Source organism: Phocoena phocoena, chromosome 10 (genome assembly GCF_963924675.1).
Source record: "Phocoena phocoena chromosome 10, mPhoPho1.1, whole genome shotgun sequence".
Lineage (NCBI taxonomy): Eukaryota > Metazoa > Chordata > Mammalia > Artiodactyla > Phocoenidae > Phocoena > Phocoena phocoena.
The window spans coordinates 16,045,502-16,067,990 of record NC_089228.1 but is presented as its reverse complement, the minus strand read 5'-3'; the positions used below and the strand labels follow the sequence as shown (position 1 = coordinate 16,067,990).

Sequence of the window (22,489 nt, the reverse complement as noted above, 5' to 3'; positions counted from 1 at the left end):
AAGAAAACAAAATATTTCACAATTTGTATGGAAACACAAAAGACCCCGAACAGCCAAAGCAATCTTGAGAAAGAAAAACAGAGCTGGAGGAATCAGGCTCCCTGACTTCAGACTATACTACAAAGCTACAGCAATCAAGAAAGTATGGTACTGGCACAAAAACAGAAGTATAGATCATTGGAACAGGATAGAAAGCCCAGAGATAAACCCATGCACATATGGTCACCTTATCTTTGAAAAAGGAGGCAAAAATATGCAATGGAGAAAAGACACCCTCTTCAAAGTGGTGCTGGGAAAACTGAACAGCTACATGTAAAAGAATGAAATTAGAACATTCCCTAACACCATACACAAAAATAAACTCAAAATGGATTAAAGACCTAAACGTATGGCCAGACACTATCAAACTCTTAGAGGAAAACATTAAGAACATGTAGAACACTCTTTGGCATAAATCACAGCATGATCCTTTTTTTTTTTTTTTTTTTCAGTACACGGGCCTCTCACTGCTGTGGCCTCTCCCGTTGCGGAGCACAGGCTCCGGATGCGCAGGCCCAGCGGCCACGGCTCACGGGCCCAGCCACTCCGCGGCATGTGGGATCTTCCCAGACCTGGGCACGAACCTGTGTCCCCTGCATCGGCAGGCGGACTCTCAACCACTGCGCCACCAGGGAAGCCCAGCATGATCCTTTTTGACCCACCTCCTAGAGAAATGGAAGTGAAAACAATAATAAACAAATGTGACCTAATGAAACTTAAAAGCTTTTGCACAGCAAAGGAAACCATAAGTAAGACGAAAAGACAACCCTCAAAATAGGAGAAAATATTTGCAAACAAAGCAGCTGACAAAGGATTAATCTCCAAAATATACAAGCAGCTCATGCAGCTCAATATCAAAAAAACAAACAGCCCAATCCAAAAATGGGCAGAAGACCTAAATAGACATTTTTCCAAAGAAGATAGATTGCCAACAAACACATGAAAGGATGCTCAACATCACTAATCATTAGAGAAATGCAAATCAAAACTACAATAAGGTATCACCTCACACTGGTCAGAATGGCTGTTATCAAAAAATCTACAAACAATAAGTGCTGGAGAGAGTGTGGAGAAAAGGGAACCCTCTTGCACTGTTAGTGGGAATGTAAATTGATACAGCTACTATGGAGAACAGTATGGAGGTTCCTTATAAAACTAAAATTAGGGCTTCCCTGGTGGCACAGTGGTTGAGAGTCCGCCTGCTGATGCAGGGGACACGGGTTCATATCCTGGTCTGGGAAGATCCCACATGCCGCTGAGCGGCTCAGCCCGTAAGCCATGGCCACTGAGCCTGCGCATCCGGAGCCTGTGCTCTGCAATGGGAGAGGCCATAACAGTGAGAGGCCCGCATACCACAAAAAAACCCCAAAAAACAAAACAAAAAAAGAACTAAGAATAGAACTACCATACGACCCAGCAATCCCACTGCTGGGCATACACCCTGAGAAAACCATAATTCAAAAAGAGTCATGTACCACAATGTTCATTGCAGCACTATTTACAATAGCCAGGACATGGAAGCAACCTAAGTGTCCACTGACAGATGAATGGATAAAGAAGATGTGGCACATATATACAATGGAATATTACTTGGCCATAAAAAGAAACAAAATTGAGTTATTTGTAGTGAAGTGGATGGACCTAGAGTCTGTCATACAGAGTGAAGTAAGTCAGAAAGAGAAAAACAAATACTGTATGCTAACACATATATATGGAATGTACAAGAAGAAAATGGTTCTGAAGAACCCAGGGGCAGGACTTGAATAAAGATGCAGACATAGAGAACAGATTTGAGGACACAGGGAGGGAGAAGGGTAAGCTGTATGAAGTGAGAGAGTAGCATTGAGATATATACACTACCTAATGTAAAACAGATAGCTAGTGGGAAGTAGCTGCATAGCACAGGGAGATCAGCTCGGTGCTTTGTCACCACTTAGAGGGGTGGGATAGGGAAGGTGGGAGGGAGACACAAGAGAGAGGGGATATGGGGATAAATGTATACGTATAGCTGATTCACTCTGTTATACAGCAGAAACTAACATGACATTGTAAAACAATTATACTCCAATAAAGATGTTAAAAAAGATGTTAGTAACTCACACATGAACCTCTCTAAATCAACTCTCATTTCATTTGCAGAAAGACAGTTTTGAAACTTGATTTCTAAGGATTTAACAATAAGTAAGCTCACTGCTCTCAGGATCACATGAGATAGACTAGGGACATGCTCACATTAATATATCTTAAAGTAATGTTTTTCAAACAAATATCACTGTATATTTTTAATGTCACATAAATGAGAAAAAATATCCTCTGATGTGAATTAATATACATGAATGCAAAGAAAGTCAACAGAAATTTACAGAGATTGATAAACTGGAATAAAGTAATGAAAACTTTTAAAAAATAGCTTTATATGAAAATTATAATATGTTCTTAAAATGAAGAGAAAGAAACTCACATAATTAAAAAGTGAACTGGTTTGGCTGCAGATATTTCAATCAGAAGGACACATTTTAGTAGATAAAATTATGTTAGATCCTCATGTATACTCATCTTGCAGGTGTGACTATTTGGATATATAATATATTGAGATGAAAATATTCAACGTATGTAGTTAAGATACATGGATTAGCCTCAAATTCAATTCCTTTCATCTAGACTTGTTGTGGGAGATAAATAAGTGATAACTATTCAAATGCTTGAGTAATGAGAATTCAAGTCAACAGTTTCTTTTGATACTACTTATTCTCCAAAAGCCCAATCGGGTCATGAAATTTCTAAACAAACCAAACAAAAAAAATTTATACATTGCTTACATGAGGGAAATCTCTGGACCTTTTGAAGATGTCAGTAATGTGCTTCATCGTGAGAAGCAGAATTCTTCAAATTGCACAATGTTTTTTATGGTTGTTATTTAAACATAAGCTTTTGGCTTAGGTTGACTCATGGGACAATCCCACCTCATCCTAATGGGTTTTATTTAAAGCAACACAGATTTTTTGGTTGAATCTTGCTGCTTTTTGTTGTTGTTGAATCTTGTTTTCATAGGTCTAGATCTCCCATTAAATCAGTTTCACAGTAGCTTCTTTGTACTGCTGAGAAATCATATATAAATTTTCCTCTCTGTTTTTATTTTTCTCTTCTATTTAAGTGAAGGATTTGTGAACCTTATTAAAATAGGATTTATCCATTCACTTCTGCTTTATTCAACTACCTGTGCTACTTTATGATATGGAAGTTGCTTAGTTGCTTTTATACTTTGGGTGCAAGTATCATATTTAAGATCATATAAAGATGTGGTAGGCCATTTGCTTGGTGTTCCATGGAATGAAATCTTTAAGAAACCAGAGATAAACACAATTGTTATCAGTTTAAGTTCTCTGCCAAGAAACAGAAAAAAGATTCTTGAATAAGAAAAAAATACTCTGAGCGGGTGATATCATGGTCTGTGATCCATATTTGTGCTGAATTAGATGTTGCTGATGGTCTAAATCAAACAATTTTTCAACAGATTTGAAATCTAATTTTTTTAATCATAAAGATTTGTTTACATTGATTTCTCTATATTCTTCTATTCAGTCATCCCAATGGTAATGATCTATATTTGGGAATCAAAGTTAAAAGTCAAAACATAAGCCAAGAAAAGAAAACAGGAGTAGGGAAATTTGCCTGTTACCTCATTAACTGATTATCTAACCATCCAAAGTTAAGGTTTAAATATTATTAAAATGGGATTAATTTTCCACTCTTCTAAAACCACCTTCTTATCACAATCTATACTTAAATTGTGTTAATTTATATGTTGACCTCTGTAGAGGTGGTTGCCTGTCTGTTATAAAATAGGTTTCATAAGGACAGATACTTTGTTGTGGACTCTACTACACTGGGATTTAGCACAGTACCTGGCACCTGGCAAATGTTTGTTACAGTTGAGTGCACAAATGGCTTAGGATAATGGTGCCATAAACCAGGCACTATCCGTGTTTGCAGACCGTAACCCAAAGTCTTAGGTTGGACAGGCATTTAAAGCTCACCAGTCCAATTCCCAATGAAGAATTCTACACGTTGTGTAATTAAAATATTGTCATATGGATTTTGCTCTTTGGAGCAACAGAAATGAAGACACTACTGTAACTGCTTGAGACAACTATCATTGCTTCTGCTGTCTCCTATTGTTTTCTCTCTGACTAAAGCACCAGAATTTCATTCTGCTCACTCTCTTTTGAGTTCTCTGGTGTGATCCTCTAGTGTTTCAATGCTTGACTGTGAGAGAAAAGAGTCCTTGCTTTTAGATACACTACGTTGCTGGATTCAGTTAATACAGGTGACTGATTACGAAGTACACTAGGTGATTAAGTCTGGCTGGAACCAGAAATGGAAAATCTTAAGAAAAACCTTTATCAGGGTTCCACAGTGGAGAAACACCAACTCTGAATGGCTTTACAATGTTACAAGTGTAGATGATAGAAACTAAAAACGTTATTAAAAGGAGTATAGAAGTTTTCCATTTCTATCAAGACGTCTAAATTTCTGATTTCTTTGGCTCTCTGATTAGGAAAAAAGTACATCTTTACATATTTATATATAAAAGATACAAATAACAGTTTGACTATAAAGTTTCCAAAGTTATTTATAATTTAAAAAAAGCACTTGATAATGCAAATGCCCCTCTTATTGGTTTACTTTAAGAATGAGGAAGAAGTGAATGATTAGAGAAGAATTCATTTTGAAAAGTCATCTACTTAAGATGACTCTGGAGGAGTAAACATAAGCTTCTTTAAAATAAGCATGACTATGAGACAACAAATAACAACAAACTAAAGTCTGAACACATTCACACTGAGAAAGAATTCTAGCCCCTGACGTGCAGCTAGAACCTGGTGTTGCTACAGGCTGATCTGATGCTCGCAGTCATGCCGCGGAGTTCCCCTGTTGAACATAAACTGACTCAGAGAACCTCAACATCAGACGCGGCAACCCCATGAGCACGATGAATCAAGACAAAAATAAGACCAGTGTGTAATCACGCTTGAACACGGACTAAACATGAACATTGTCTAAACCATGAAACACCAAACACTTCATTCTCCCATATGGTATGCGTGACTGTTGCTCTAGAGCTGAAGGATTTAGTCTTCCCTTCTTCTAGATAAGATTTATTAATACATCCATTCATAGAATTACCCCACCTCCTGAGAATATCCAGTCCAGACCAGAGCCCCACATCCTTAAACTCCCCCCCAGATCACTTAACATGATCCCAAATTCTTTAACAAGAATATAGTGTTTTCTAACACTCTCTTACTGAGTCATCCCATGGTTCCCATGGCAAGTGTTGTCTCTCACTGTTGTGGATAATAAACCTAACTTGTTCACCTACAGCTGTTAACACTGGGGGGCTTTGGCTGGAGAGCACTAGCAGCAGATAGGTGCCTTGGACACTTTTGGTACGATGGTGCTTGTGGTAAAGGTAGGAGTGAATAACCCTCTTACAGTTTTAACTGACACCATCTTCCTAGCTAACACTGGGAGGTGTTTGAGCCATTTGCACTGCCCAAGTGCTCTACACTTAAAGCATATCTAACGCATGTAAAGACAGATTTCTACAATCGTTAAAGCAGATTGTGTGTTACCTCCAAGGATTACTAGTTGTGCAGTTCACTCTTAACGGAGAGTCCTTTTAAATAACAAATTCTCCTAGTGCTTTTGAAGTGTGATTGATTATCAGAAATTTGATTTAAGAGAAACTTTTCATGAACACATTGAAAGCAGAATACAGCTGTAAGGGGAAATATTAGAACTTGTTGGTCTAGACAGTAATTCGATTTGCATTCATTTTTTAGTATCTAGATGCACTATTCTAAACTTAATTAAAGCCAACAGGGAAAAAATTCACTTGAAGAAAGGATGCTTCTTAAGGGCCCATGTGAAATATGAAAACACTTCTGATTTTTTAGACGAACATTTTATCACCTGAGGTAAAGAGAAAAATGCACTTTTTCTGTATTTCCCAGAGAATAAGTTGGCATAAAACATTTTTAGTAATTCAGTTTTTAAAGATAAACAATTCCTATTTTCTTTCCTATGTATCTTAGTTCTTTTTCAATGTTATGTAACAATAAGACACTCTTCACAGCAGATGCCTTGTATGAATGAAACTGGCTTTAAAAAATTCTATTAGATCTTGCTTTACAAGGATTTTATTGGAAATATGTATATATTTTTAATATTGCTGAAAATGCTTCATTGCTATAAAATGGTTTCCTTTCAAATTGTTGCCATTGTTTCTGACAGAAGCTCACCAGCCAGAAAGAGCCACATTTCTGCTCTTTTCTGCTATAATATACCTGATGAAGAAGTGAATTCTCATGGAATCTATGCAAAACTTGGTCACTGGATTTCATTCATCGTATGGATGGCGAAATACAATGTTTTAAAATTTTAATCGCAATTTCTACCTGCCTTTACTGTCACAAAAATAACCATACAGTTCATCTGAGTGAGCCTTTAAAATGTAAGAATAGAAATGGCAAGGTGAACCTCTTAAGTTTCATTTCTATTTAAGGTCAATATTGTGTTCTGAGGAGGTGGCTGAAGGTAGTGGTGACTTGAAGAATACCTAGGATGGCAAAGGTGCATGGAAGTAGCTGGTACATGGTGCACAAATGCCTTGGGGGGAAGCATAACTTGGTTCACGTATGCAATCGTTTGTGCCTTGAACTTCCTCTACCTTTATGTTCCCATTTTTTTCAGATAAATTTATTTAAAACTGATTTAAACTAATGATTTAAATAAAGTAATTTAACCAGTGATTTAAACTAGTCATGCTAGAACATCTGGAGATTATCATTACCAGTTTTTTATTTCATCTTGATACTTTTAATCTTAGTTTTGAAGAACATAGATTTTTAAAAAATTAATTAATTTATTTAATTTTGACTGCATTGGGTCTTCGTTGCTACACGTGGGCTTTCTCTAGTTGCGGCGAGCAGGGGCTACTCTTCACTGTGGTGTATGGGCTTCTCGTTGCAGTGGCTTCTCTTGTTGCAGCGCACAGGCTCTAGGCGTGTGGGCTTCAGTAGTTGTGGCACTCAGGCTCAGCAGTTGTGCCTTGCGGGCTCTAGAGCGCAGGCTCAGTAGTGGCGCATGGGCTTAGTTGCTCCACGGCATGTGGGATCTCCCGGACCAGGGCTCGAACCTGTGTCCCCTGCATTGGCAGGCAGATTCTTAACCACTGCGCCACCAGAGAAGTCCTAGAACATGGATTCTTAAACTGCTGTTTGAAGATGAAGTCTTCAAATCAACTAGTCCAATGGTTACAACATCATTTTAGAGACAGAACCCATTATTCTGTTAAAGCTCATTTGACATCCCCAAATGTAAAATATATAACATCAGAACTTACGCATTATTTATATGTATTGAAGTAGGAGAAAGAGACATAAAGCTCTTCCTGCTCCAATATCCTGTTTATTCCCTCTCTCCTTCCCTAGCTGGGTAGTCACTGAGGCATTCTATGAAATTCCATGATCTTCAGAACGTGGGTAGGAAACTTCAGAGGATAAAGGTCTTCATTGTATCAGGGAAGTGATTCAGTTCTTTCAAGAAGAATTGAGTTTTTTGAGAGGCAACAGCCATTGAATGATAAAGATTGAACCCGAATACAAACACCTTCATTCCAAGCCTGGTTGTTTTCGATAAATCTTATTACACATTAGTGTAATTCTTTAATCATTAGGTCATTTTTAGAAAAATAAGGTGCATGTCAGAAGAAATTGAAAAGTATTTCCATCTGAGTAGAAAAGAGAATTATGAGGATAATGATTTATACTCTTGTTCTTAAAATCTTCTATTATATTTCTTCTTGAAATTATAACTACAATTACTTTGAAACCAACATACAATCAGTTGCCTATATCATAGAATCTCCTTGTTGAGCAGACTTTGATATGGGACCATAAGAACAAGTTAAGATCTCATAAAATAAAATTTTTGCTTCATGTCTCACTCTAGCTACTACTAACATATTTAGTAAAGAAAATAATAAATTGGTGTCTTTGCACAGCTAGCTGCTTCTCATCCTTCAGGGGCCAAGTTAAATTTCATTTCCTCAGAGAGGCCCTTCTGCAGGTTCTGCTTGTCATTTTCTACAATGACATTTGTTTACTTCCTATAAATGAAATAATCCAGATTTATCCTTTTTTTTTTTAAAGGGCTTCAAATGCTTGGCTTTTTAAAAAAATTAATTAATTAATTTTATTTATTTTTGGCTGTGCTGGGTCTTCATTTCTGTGCGAGGGCTTTCTCTAGTTGTGGCAAGCAGGGGCTACTCTTCATCGTGGTGCACGGGCCTCTCACTGTCGTGGCCTCTCTTGTTGCGGAGCACAGGCTCCAGACGCGCAGGCTCAGTAGTTGTCATTCACGGGCCTAGTTGCTCTGTGGCATGTGGGATCTTCCCAGACCAGGGCTCGAACCTGTGTCCCCTGCATTAGCAGGCAGATTCTCAACCACTGTGCCACCAGGGGAGCCCCAGATTTATCCTTTTTGTATGTGCTTCCTTAGTATTTATCTTTCTGTACATCTGTACTGTAAACTCCATCATACCAGAGTTCATGTCTTTTGTTCTTGGTCATTTTTGTATCGTTAGCAACTAGTATATTTCCTGTCACATGGCAGGTCCTCAATACATAATTATTGAACAATAAATGAATATATTATATAGATGGCTAACTCATGTGTGTAAATTGATCATGTATAACACATTCTAAGATGCACATCACATATATTTATGTACATGCATTCCCAAACTGATACTCAATTTTGAAAAGTTAGAGTTGTACATGTTCCTACACTTGTTAGTGGCAATTTTTGGATGATATCTTGATGTGCATTTGTGGTGCTTATATTCACTTACAGAGTTCAGTGAACAAACTTCATGAGGAAATATTCAGCCATATGCTGCTTCAGAATTGCAGTAAGAGTGTGACTAATCTCTGCAGCTCTTTCTTTCAATAACTCTGAATTTCCAAATGGTTCAGTTACTTTCATTTTAGGTTTCATTTTTGGCTTTCTCTCCAATTACCGCAAAATTACAAGGAAAGATTGGACATAAATAGCATGTTTTCTATCCCTTGGGTACTTATAACTTTGAAAATAATAATGTACAAAAATTACTGGATTATGTTTAATAAACAGCTCAGAGTGTTCTAATCAATCAAGTAATCAATTTAGCATCTCTTTATTGAGACCCCATATGGGCAGCACTGTGATACAGACACATAAATATATAAACAAAGGTCCTTTCCTTTAGAGAATATAGTATCTATTAACGATAAATATCATCCTACAAACCAATTCATTAATTGCTTAAGCCAACTAGCACTAATTATGTGTATAATCGAGGTAACTGAAAAAATGAATGATCACTGTGTGCTGGAATAATGATGAAAGATTTAATGGAAGTTAGATTTAATCTTAACTTTGAGGGATGGGAAGTATTTGGAGAGGTCCTGGCCTTTTGGCTTTTTCAGGACCTGGTAAGGGTGGGTGGGAGCAATGCACAAAAGTTCAAGCTTCCAAGGTTAACGCAGACAAAGAGGGTTGGTTGAATATGGTAGACCCAGCATTCTGAGAAGGAGAGAGAAATGAATGGGTGTTTTTAGGATAAGAAAAGTTTATGGAAGACCTAAAATGTGAAACGGTCTCATGTAGTACGTAATAGGGAAGCATCTTTTATCCCTAAGTAATTCAGTGATGGGATGCAAAATGTATTTTTAGAAAAATTAATGTGGCAGTGATACGCAGAATTTAAAATCAAAAATGGAGTTAGGGAGAGGAAAATAAAAATATATGCTTAACTATTTTCTCAATACGTTCTAGTTTTTTAAAAACACTCTTTAGTCATCCAAGACATAATTTCTGACTAGAACAATATACGAATCACTCACAGCTTAAATATGACAAGGTGTGTACTAAACAAATCCCAAATTGCAGATGTATAATTTAGAGATATTTTTGTTTATGAAGATGTATCCATTTAAGTACTTCTTACCTATAGTTATATTGAAACAAAACACTCATAGACATCTCTGTGACAGCTCTATGTAGATGAAATGTTTTCATTAGGTTTATAATAATAAACTAAACTCAGAACAAATTCATAGAGTGTGTTTAATGGTAGGAGATGAAATGAGAAGAAATTCATAACAATATCTCAGTAGCATTCAAATTGAACAGTAGATAGCAAGTGGGTGATTACCATTGATCTACTTCATATGCACGTACAACAGGTATTATCTTTAAACACCTCCAAAATTATGTTTCTTGCTGAAATCCACAATCAATAGCTTTAAAAATACTGAAGATTTGATGCCAGGGACGGAAAGCTGCTGGCAGCATCTGGGGCGTGTTGGGAGGAGAATGAGCATTTCCAAAGGTGACAAAAAACAGTTCAGTCAATTTGTTCTTGGATTTAATTCCAGGATTTAAATGTAATTTTTTTTTTTTTTTTTAAAAAGCTACATTAGATTTAGCGACATCAACAGCTAGGATGATTTTATTCCCAGGATTAACCAGTTACCTATCTATCCAGCTGAGCAAACCAGAAACCCAGGACTCATTCTGGATGTGTTTTTTATTTGCACAGCCCGCATCCATTCCCTTATCAAGTGCTGTTGGTTTTACATATACCACTGTAATCAGTCAGCTTCTCATCGTCTCCACTGCCTCACCTTTGTCTGAAATAGGATCATGTCTTCTGTGATTATGTACCCTGCATTCATGCTGGCCCTTGTCTGGTCTGTTCACGACATAGCAGCCAGCATGATCTTTTCCATACCTCTCCCCATTCCCACATTTAAATATTTCCATGACTTCTTATTCTCAGGAAACAATCCAAATCCTTAACAGTGGCTAAAGGCCAAGTGTGTTATTATCACTGCCTGTCTCTGCAGACTCCCTGCTCACTACCCCCTCCCCTAGTCTTGTCCTAAGAGCCGTTCTCTTCCTCCACATGGGTTCTGTGCACATACTGTTTCTTATGTTCGGAAGGCCCTTCTGCCTCCTCTTTTCCTGCTTGACTATTATCCGTTCCTTGAAAATTAGCTTCAACATACTTCCTGAGGGAAGACTTCTGTGAACTCCTAGTTTAGAACAAATGATATTACGTGTTATATGATGTCCTAGGATCATGTTTCTTTTATTCAAATCACTCAACTTGTCTATAATTATAAACTTGTCAATGTGACTTTTCATTTTATTGACATTTTATTGATACATTTGTCTCCTGTACTATATTTTGTGTGCCATGAAAGCAGAGGTCATGGCTCCTTTCTCTTACCGTTTTATCCATAACACCGAGCAACATGTCTTGCACACAGTGGGTATCTGATCTGCTTTTACTCCCACATTTATGACTGGTACTTCTTAGATCCACTGACAAGTCCCTTAACCACGAGTCATTGTTTTCCAATCAATAAAATGGGTAGTAGCACTAAGTCCCATTTCTGTCAAAATGTTTTCCTTTTGACAGTATGTGCTTAAGCTAAATAGATGCAGTTTGACTCAGGAATTTCCCAAGACACTCTGACTCATGAATTCCACTCCTAGATATAAACCCAAAAGAAGTACATACCTATGTCCCCTAGTAAATATGTATAAGAAAATGTTCATTGCAGCATTATCATACTAGCTAAGTTCAGAAAACAGCCCAAATTTTCATCAAGTACAAAGTGAATAAATAAATCATGATGGATTCATGCAATGAAATATTGCCCACGATGAAAATGAAGAAAACAAAAGTGGATGCATCTCATGAGCATAACAATAAGCAAGAGAAGCCAAAAACAAAACAGTACATACTGTGTACTTCCAGTTACGTAAATTTGAAAAATATGCAAAACTAATAGGAGTTAGAATAATGATTAAATTTAAGGGGATACTGACCAGGAGGTGGTGTGGTAAGAGCTACTGAGGTGCTGGTAAAATTCTGTTTCTTGATCTGAATGGTAGTTACGTGGGGGTTTTTATTCTGCAGAAAAATTAATGAAAATTCACCACTGTGTCCATTTTCTGTATGTTTGTTATACTTTACTAAAAAGTTTAATGTAAAAAAATCCATGATTATAGATAATTCCAAGTCCTAATATAATGGGTGAATATGAGAAAACAGGTTTTATCTAAGGTATGTGAGGATATTTATGAAGGTGTTAAAGTAATTTTCTCAAGAAAAGACTATATGAGATGTACAGATTAAGATACTTAAAAATAAACAAGTTATTGTTCTGGATGAAGTAAGCTATTTAAATTTTGAATCATTTCTATGTTGTTATACTATATTAACTAGAAAATGATAATTTATATTTTCAAGATATTAACTTATGTACATTCTCCTGATTGTTAACTGAGACAAATATTTTTATTGTTCTGCACTTAGACACTGGCTAAACTCTGTAATTATGGCCAACATTAAGTGAGCACTTATTATATGCCAGACATTGGGCCAAATACATTATATACAATATATTATTTAATCTCCATGACAACCATGTACACTTGGCACTATCATTTTCTTCAACTTAAAGAATGAGGAGGGACTTCCCTGGTGGTGCAGTGGTTAAGAATCCACCTGCCAGTGCAGGGGACATGGGTTTGATTCCTGCTCCAGGAAGATCCCACATGCTGCGGAGCAACTAAGCCCATGTGCCACAACAACTGAGCCTATGCTCTAGAGCCCCGCAAACCACAAATACTGAGCTTGTGCACTGCAACTACCGAAGCCCGCATGCTCTGGGGTCCGCGTGCCGGAACTACTGAGCTTGCGTGCTGCAATTCCTGAAGCCTGCGTGCCTAGAGCCCGTGCTCTGCAATAAGAGAAGCCACCACAATGCAAAGCCCACGCACCGCAACGAAGAGTAGCTTCCACTCACTGCAACTAGAGAAAACCTGCGAGCAGCAACAAAGACCCAACGCAGCCAAAAATTAATAAAATTAAAAAAAAAATGAATGAGGATGCTGAAGTTGAGAACTTAAATACCTTGAGGAAGGTGACAGAATGAATAAGTGATGGAGCACTGAATTTAACTGAAGTTGAGGGTTCTAGTTCCAGTATCTTAACTGTTACTCTGGCTCTCAACAGATGCTGAATAAACTCATCAATATTTGTTTAATATAAGAAATAAACGGAAAATTTTTTGCATAGTTATATTTGTTAAAGACTTTCTTTCACTGCCTAAGAGATAGGCCCTTGAAATCTAAGTGTTTACATGACTAGACCACTTATGAATTTTAGGGATTTAAACTAATGTAATTTTTAGTTTAGCCAGAATAGAATAGCTAGAGCTGACAAGATCTTTAAGAATATGGGCAAAGCGAAGACAACCTATGGGATGGGAGAAAATATTGTATATGATGTGACCAAGAAGGGATTAATTTCCAAAGTATACAAACAGCTCATACAGTTTAATATCAGAAAAACAAACCTTCCAATCAAAATGTGGGAAGAAGACTTAAATAGACATTTCTCCATAGAAGACATATAGATGGCTAACAGACACATGAAAAGATGCTCAGTATCACTAATTATTAGAGAAATGCAAATCAAAACCACAATAAGGTATCACCTCACATGGGTTGGTGAAGCCACTATGGAGAACGGTATGGAGGTTCCTTAAAAAACTAAAAATAGAGTTACCATATGATCCACAGATCTCACTCCTGGGCATAAGTCCAGAGAAAACACTACCTTGAAAGATACATGTACCCTGGCGTTCACAGCAGCACTATTTACAATAGCCAAGACATGGAAGCAACCTAAATGTCCAATGACAGATGAATGGATAAAGAAGATGTGATATATATATATATATATATGCAATGTATATATATGTATGTATGTATATGGAATATTACTCAGCCAGAAAACAGAAAGAAATAATGCCATTTGCAGCAACACTGGTGGACCTAGAAATTATCATACTAAATGAAGTAAGTCAGATAGAGACAGATATTATATGATATCACTTATATGTGGAATCCAAAAAATGATACAAATGAACTTATTTACCAACAGAAATAGACTCACAGACATAGAAAATAAATTTATGGTTACCAAAGGGGAAAGATGGGAGAAGGGATAAATTTGGAATTTGGGATTAACAGATATACACTACTTTATGTAAAATAGATAAGCAACAAGGTCCTTTTGTATAGCACAGGGAACTATATTCAATATCTTGTAATAACCTACAATGGAAAAGAACCTGTAAAAGAATATTATATGTAACTGAATCACTTTGCTGTACACCTGAAACACTGTAAATCAACAATACTTCAATAAAAAAAAATTTTTTTTAAAGAATTTAAAAAAGAATATGGGCAAAGCTATAAAAGAATCCCAATGTTTCTCTAAAAATGAGAAATAATATTTATCTGACTCATGCTACTACATTTTATGAACAGAATAAGAAAATAAATTATATATTTGAATGAGTAAATATAATTTATCAAATTGCTAAATCTTAGTAGCCTGTTATAGAATTAATAACCTATTTTTCAGAGCAAGTATTTTATGTCTGTAAATGTACTCATTATATAAATTTTGGTATACTCCCACCAAATAACTTTTATAATGATACATCTGAAATATATAAAATAGTTAGTACTCTTCAATAATTTTTGCAAATGAAGCAAACTATTTAAAATCTCCATGTAATCTACAAATGATTAGGAGCATAAAAAGACACAGAGAGAATAAAACTGGATGCATTTGCAAAAGATTTGTTAGCTCTAACTTTATAATCAATCATATTTTTTATCCCAGAGAACATTCCAAAATGAAGTAAAATAATTTGTTAAGTTTTCAACTGTAAGAAGTTATTTATAACTGCTTGTATAAAAATAACTATAAAATATTTATTAGAAGGTGAAAACTGCCAACAGTGATAGTACAGTGATCTGTGTTGATATTAATGCAAAAATAATAGTAACTTTCTACTGAAAGTTTCCTCCGATTAAATAGGGGGAAAAAAATCACATGAGCTAAAATAGTTACAGATAATGCCTTGCAGGCACTGAAGACAATAACAGTTAATGTGACTTTCAGAAATAAATCTTGGGAATTCCCTGGCGGTCCAGCGGTTAGGACTCCTCGCTTTCACTGCTGAGGGTGCGGGTTCAGTCCCTTGTTGGGGAACTGAGATCCCACAGGCCAAGCTGTGCAGTGCAGCCAAAAAAAAAAAAAAGAAACAAATCTCCTAATTCTGATTTTCTTTCAATTTGCTATTGATCCATAAGTCCCCTTGGATTTAATGAACAACCAGTATTCATGCTAATAATCAACATATTTCCATCATTATCTCTAAGAAGTGAACTAGCCCTATCGTCCTATCATTGCTAATAGAATATATCATATATGTGTGTATATATGTGTGTATATATATATATATGTGTATATGCACACATATATCATACATTCTACTGAAAAATTATTTCAATATTTCCTTGACTACACTGATAAATCAGGAAGCTAAAAACTTCAAACAAAATGGCATTATTTTCATTATATTATAAGCTTGGTTTCATATCAGGACTGTTATTCAGATTCTTACTGTGGCAAAACACTTCAATGAAATTATCTTTACTTTCCTGGAACTCACTTCCCTGGGATTGATGATGTCTGCTGGATGGTAAATAAATTTCAATGACCATGAGTTAAGTGCACAAAGTAGATGCTTCAAGGATTCACTGAAGGGAAATTGGGACAAGTATTGCAATCCCTAAGGATGGGATGACTTATCATTCATCTGTCTCTCGGGATAGAGACGTAACAAAGAGACAGTGTGTTCTGCCTTCTCTTCTTCTTGTAGGTGTTTTGTCTGGAAATAATCGCTGTTATTTGATTCAGCATCTGCTGTTAACATTAGAACTTAAAAATCTTGTCACTGGCTTCCTCATTCTGAGACCTAGCAGGAGGAAGCGAAACTCTTTCTCTTGTAATCCTTTAATAGAAGCTGAATGTAATAACTAGTGATGCAGAGATGAGCAAAGTTAGGAGAGACTGCCTACAGAGACTCCCATTCTGGGTCTGGCCAGTTCCTTCTTTATTTATTGTGTGACGTCCGTGAGCTGGAGTCGACTTGAATAGAAGCGTCTTGGCCCTTATTATTCTTCCCGCTCACATAACTCTAACTCCTTTTGACCAGCTCATATCTGCCTATCTCTAGCTGATGCCCTTTTGCTCTGCTCATATTTCCAGGATCCCTTTTAGAAGAATGGCGCCCAAAGGCTCTCATTCACATCCTTGTTCACGGTATTGCCATTAGGCATAGAAGCTGCTTCCCTTGGAGGGGCTTGGGAATGGAGCCCCCCAGCTGACCCAGAGCCAATGACTACATGCACAGGAGATACAAAAGCTCAGCTATTTGCTTCCAGGCAAAAGAGATTTCCTATGCAATTTGCACTCCCTTGTGGAATCAGACTGTGGCTAGACATCACCTGAAACCACATCCTTACTTAGCTTCTTCCTTTCTCCGGAAAGGAAAGTGCTACTTTAATGAATTTCTAGAATGAGAATCCTCATCTCAGCCTTTCTTTTTTAGGGAATCTGACCTAAGATAATACATAAATTGTATTTGTATGTTTAAAACCTAGTACAAATGGCATTTTGTCAGCAAATCTTTCACTAATCGCAGAGAAGGAAAAACCTGCTTTCTCTCTGGGAACGCTGTACATTGCTTAGAGCTTTTATTACTTCCTATCACTAATCAGAGCTATCAGTAATGTGGGTTTGCTCCTCACTAGAGTGGGTGCGCTCCTCACTAGAGTGGGTGCTCCTTGAGACTAGGAAATGGTTACAGCTGTGTCACGTTCACCTCTTCTACCTCTTTTTTTCATGCTGTAATAGGGAAGAACCTTTTGTATTCTATTACAAGTTAATCACTAAAGGGATGTTGCCTATAAGCTTAAATTATCCATAATTGCCCATATCTGGGAACCCTGCCTTCCAGGTAATGAGCATTAAGCTGAAATACCTTTGTTTAGCTCTCAGGGAACATCCTGACCAGACCCACCTGTGAATGACTGCAGGGAGGAAGAAATTAACACATCCCCTCTGGAGTCTGACCGGAACCAGGATATGTTTGACTTTACTCCCTCCTCTTTTAGTATACAAGAAGCCTGAATTCTGACTCAGGCAAGATGGTTCTTTGGGGGCACGAGCTCACCATCTCTTGGTTTGGCCTGTTGTGTGGCGAACAATATGAGCTTAGACTCAGTAACAGTGCATCTCAACCTCTTGGTCTCTTTGTCTCTCCTCCAGCCCCCACTGCCTTCCTTTTAGTTCCTCCAGCTCTTTTCTGATTCTAGACCTTTGTTCTTGCTATTCCTTGTGGCTGGCATGTTTTTCCCCTCTGCCTTTTTTACAAGCTGGTTCATACTTCAAGTCTCCCCTTAAAGCCACCCTCTGGCAGATGCATTTTTCCTGACCACCCTGTCCTATAGCTCCTGCCACACTGTTTTCTGTTATACTCAACTGTTTATTTTCTTCAGGTCTTTTGTATTAGTTTCCCACAGCTGTCTTAAAAAAGTACCACTAACTGGTGGCTTAAAACAACAGAAGTTTGTATTCTCATAGTTCTGGAACGTAGAAGTCACAAATCAAGTGATGGCAGGGCCAGGCTCTCTTCGAACAGTCAGGGGAGGACCCTTCCTTGACTCTTCCTAGATTCTGGAGGTTGTTGGCATTCTTTGACATTCCTTGGCAGGTGGGCACATCATTCCAATCTCTGTTCTGTCTTCGTATGACCTCATCTCTATGTGTCCATGTCTCTACCCAAACTTCCCTCTTTTTATAAAAGCAACAGTAGTATTGGATTTGGTGCCCACCCTGATTCAGTATGATTGAATTAGATGCAGCTTGATTAGAATGAGAACCCATTCAGGGGTTCTCAGCAAACATGAATTTTGGGGGACACTAGTCAACCCAGTACATCTTCTTAACGTTTAACACAATCTCTACTTTTGGGGATTAGTCTCCTGTTTGTTTCTTGTTTGTCTCTTGGCTGTGTCTGCTATGTTCACAGTTGTATCACCTGCTCCTAGATTGAGTACCAGACATATAGTAGGCACTCAGTAAATGCTGATTGAATGATTACAAGAAAGCATTTTTCAGGCACCAGTTGATTCCTAAATAAAAATTGTCATACTCACTAGTTATACATGCGATTAGTTGATAATTCAGTGCCTGCATTATAACAAATAACCTTCTGCAGGCATGAGTTTTGTCTACCTGCTTTTAGAGAAAGAACAGTTGTTTCAATCACAAAACACTGAAATTTAAGTGATGACTCATCAGCTTACTGATAAATATCATTAAAAAATCTGCATCTTTTGCTTGGAACTCAATGTTTCTTTGCTTGCATTAAATACACATATTTATATGTCTCTATAAACAATGGAATTTAACCAATAGAAGTTGGTTTAACCAATAGAAGTTGGTTTAACCAATAGAAGTAAAGGCAGCTCAAAACATCATAAAGGTCTGTATTCTGGATAAGTTATCAGACATGTGATTTGTTAGTTGCCCATAATCTACATATTCAGTCTACTCTGAGTATGAACTTTTTTGGAGAATGTATCTTCTTTCAACACGGAGAACGATTTCATAAATAGACAAGGGCTGTAATTTGCAAAAACAATGAGATGTATTCAGAAGCTCAATGGGGCTGGTGCTAATGAGGGAAAAAACAAACATAAACAAAAACCTTTGCATATAAATGATGTTTCAGCTATTAATTTAAATTAACTTGATGGGATTCAATATATGGTACCACTAGCCTCCAACTTTTAGTTTTTTTAAACAATTCTAAGCCCAAAGGGTATATTCAAGTTAGTACCATCAAGGTCACTGGGTATATACAACACAGAATTAGTTGCATAAAACACATGGATTCAATCCACAGAGCCCAGAGACCTATTGCAAGAGTGTTTGTTGGTACTTGCAAGTAATGGTAGAGCTGTGCAGCTATAGAACCGGGAGTGTAGCTGTGTGACCATTAACAAGTCATATAACCTGTTTATAACTCAGTTTCCTCTTTTATAAACTGGAAATAATCATAGTACTTCCCCATAGGGTTGTTGTGAGGATTTAACAGGTTACTACCTGTAAAATGCTCAAAGCAGTGCCTAGTAATCAGAGCTCATATGAAGCTATTGTGATCATTATATGGTAATAATGATAAATAACATCAGAAGTTATTTTCAAGAGTGCAAACATTTTTTATCTTGAGGCAGGATAGGTTTCGAATGTCCATCTGGATAAGACCTTTCTTTTGCTTATTTTTCTTTTTTCCACAACTAATTAACTTACTTTTTTCCATTTAGTGAGCATGACTTCAGATCTTTAGTTTCAGTTTTAGCCTTTGGTAAATAATGGTTTTAACTGAGTGGCAAGGGTGAAGAATAACTGTTTCCCTTCCTGGTGTACAACTATCAAGAATTTGGGGTTTCTCAGGTTTACCATGGGGCATCAATGGACTAGCAAATGACATGATAAGACCTGGAAGACAAATGTGAAGTTCCAGATCTGTGAATGGATGTGCCAATGTAAGATAAATATGATTCGAGGTGAGTACATTTAGGAAGTTCTAAATTTGTAGCTTCCTAACCTTTGCGAAAAGCTTGTGTAGCGGGGGTTGGCAGCCAGATTTAGATTTAGTCTGCAATGCATCTTGACCATGATGGCATGGGATAGCTTCACTCTAACGTTTGCTGGTCAACAGTGTGTCCTCAATGGTATTACTCTGAGAACCCACAACTACTGTGCAAGGGGCTTGGGGGCAAGGGAGAAAACATCGTACAGTGTATTCAGTTCTGTTCTCTCCGTCTGGAGCTAGCCTACAGGTTGATTATATTTTAATACTTTTCACATAATATTAGAATGGCACACATTGTCATCGTTTTGATGGGAAGTTTCACTAATCTGGCAGCTATCGTGTTTTTACTCCTTGTATTTTTCCCTTTCAGTTCTATTCTTTTCAGCTACAAAGATGAAGTTTAATACTAAACGTGGGGGAAAAATAATCATTTTTGATCTATTTTTTCCTCCCACCCATTGCTTTTCTTTCAAAAATATTTTTGTACTTCCTTTTGCTTCTATTTTCACGACAATATATTGCATCTAATCTCTTCCTGCTGTCTTACATTGTTTGTCATTAAATCATCTGAGATTTGCTCCCAAGAGCAAATTTATTTATTTTATGGCATTCGCTTCCAATAGCAATTTGTTACATTTATCCATTCCATTGTTAAACAGTTCTTATTAATGAGAGATTCTTAAACTTAATGTTTTGAAGGACTTCAGGATCCTCTCACAATTCAGACTACCTTAAATGTAAAAGTTAATTTATTTGACTTATCTAATGCAAAAACCTAGGAACAGATTTCCTGTCTTTAGGCATGGCTACAACCAGGTGCTCTACAGATTACCTGGTTTCTTTCTTATTTTTCAAATCTGCTAAATCATTATCAGGGTCACGTGGTCATTTAAAACAGGCTTCCATTCTCTCATGTGCAAATCTGTTGAAAAAAAGATTGCTTCATTCTCACCAGTTTGAACAAAGGCATTGGGCCTGGTTACATTGGTCTAGTGGGTGATATGCCTAGCAATAGGTATCTGAATTGCTGCACCTCACTCAAATATCCACTACAAAAGCTTCATCTTTCAGATGGCTATGACTTTTCTCATTGAAGATGTAGGCTTTCCAGCAGTTATCCAATTCTAGATAGCCTTTCTTTAAGTCCACAACTAGATGGAAGCTGCATCAGCAAAGGCTTGATTATACTATACTATACGCATAGTATAGTATATGCTATAATATACTGTACTATAATATTTGAGGAATAACATGTGCACATTATAGTATTCTGCTTTTTTGTTATGGTCTTATATTTTTGCATTTAATATGTCATAAATGTGTTTATAATATTAATGATAATTGTAAGCTATTTTTTAATTGGTAAAAATGGCCGACTACTTAGTTTCATCATGATGTATTCTATGGGAGTCCGAATAGTCTTTGGATTCAGACTTTTGAGAGTCAAATTTCAGAGTCAAACAAATTTGTTTGAGAGTCAAACAAATTTCTGTTTGTTAAGCTCCCTAAATATCTGTCTGTTATCAGAAAAATGGACACAAAATTACTGGGATTAAATCACTAATTGAGATAGTGACTGAAAAGGATCAATGTGGTATGTATTATTTTCCGGCTTAGATTTTATGCCATGCTTCCCAAGGACCATTCCTCTACTTCGAATATATGAATTCTTCATAGTTTCCACTTTATAACCAGTATAGATATCTAAGGTACAAATCTGAATCAGATCAAAAAGTTTATAATTTTAGAAGAATGTTGTGGTTGAGTAACGTGTACTTTTGCTGTGATTTGCGATCATCTGTCTTTTCAGTGTATTCTGTTTTGTTTTTTTATTTGATTTTGTTTTTAATTGAGGATTCTCCTTCTATGTTGAAACACGGTGGCTGGTAAAGTGATCACTGAACAGACCAGGTGCTGTTTTTTGGATTCTCCAAATTCTAGAAGCTGAGATTAAACTTTTACCAGAGTGCCGTAGTACTTGGTCAATAGGCCTCTTTATTTTTTACAAAAACGTCAGGGCTCTGAAATATTTCTTTCTCTAAGCACCTGTCAAAAGTCAATGAAGAAAAAGAGGATATAAAAACAGATGGTTGACTCATATTTATAATCTTAACAACTTTGATAGTTTGCTGAAAAGTATCTTGCTCTTGGTAAAGACTGACAAAAAAGAGAACACCAAATGCTGGACATCTGGAGGCCAAATAAAAATAAAGACATATGCCCTTTGTGGGCCCTCTTGCCTTTTTAAGACACTGTTTTTTGGGAAAAGATATATAGTCCATGGGTCACTATTAAACATATGCTATAACTTTTATTTTCTTATATTTGTGAAAAATGAAGTGAGGTCTGATAGCTTACAGGCAACCTAAACTACCTGGTGAGACGGAATGATATATCTTGATGGTAGAAGGGGAGTAAAACAATATTCAACCACCCCAGTGATCTGCTTTGTCCTATATAACTCATCCTCAGTCTTCCTCTCTTTGTTATGAAATAGAGGTTTTCAGAGAAATAATACTTTGATTCATAGGTTTATTATGTGAACATAATAGAAGTTGTCAATAGTTACAAGCAAAGATATGAAGAACAGTAATACCTAAAACTTAAAGAATATTGCATTGCTTTAAAAACTGTTTCAGATGCACAGTATAATTGATACACTCTGCAAAATTTTAAGGGTTGTGGGGTATACATTTTCCCATATTATAGGTAAGAATGCAAAAACTAAGAAAAGGTAAATGTTTTACCCAAGGCCATCCAGATAGACAATGGCTAGCTGGGAGCAAAATTTGATTATT

General features: G+C 36.7%; 1 pseudogene; it reads right to left on the bottom strand.

Moving 5' to 3' along the window:
- LOC136129522 (ubiquitin-conjugating enzyme E2 Q1 pseudogene) overlaps positions 1 to 10,911 on the bottom strand; it is a 37,291-nt pseudogene extending 26,380 nt beyond the window's left edge.
- Positions 10,912 to 22,489: the final 11,578 nt, after the last annotated feature.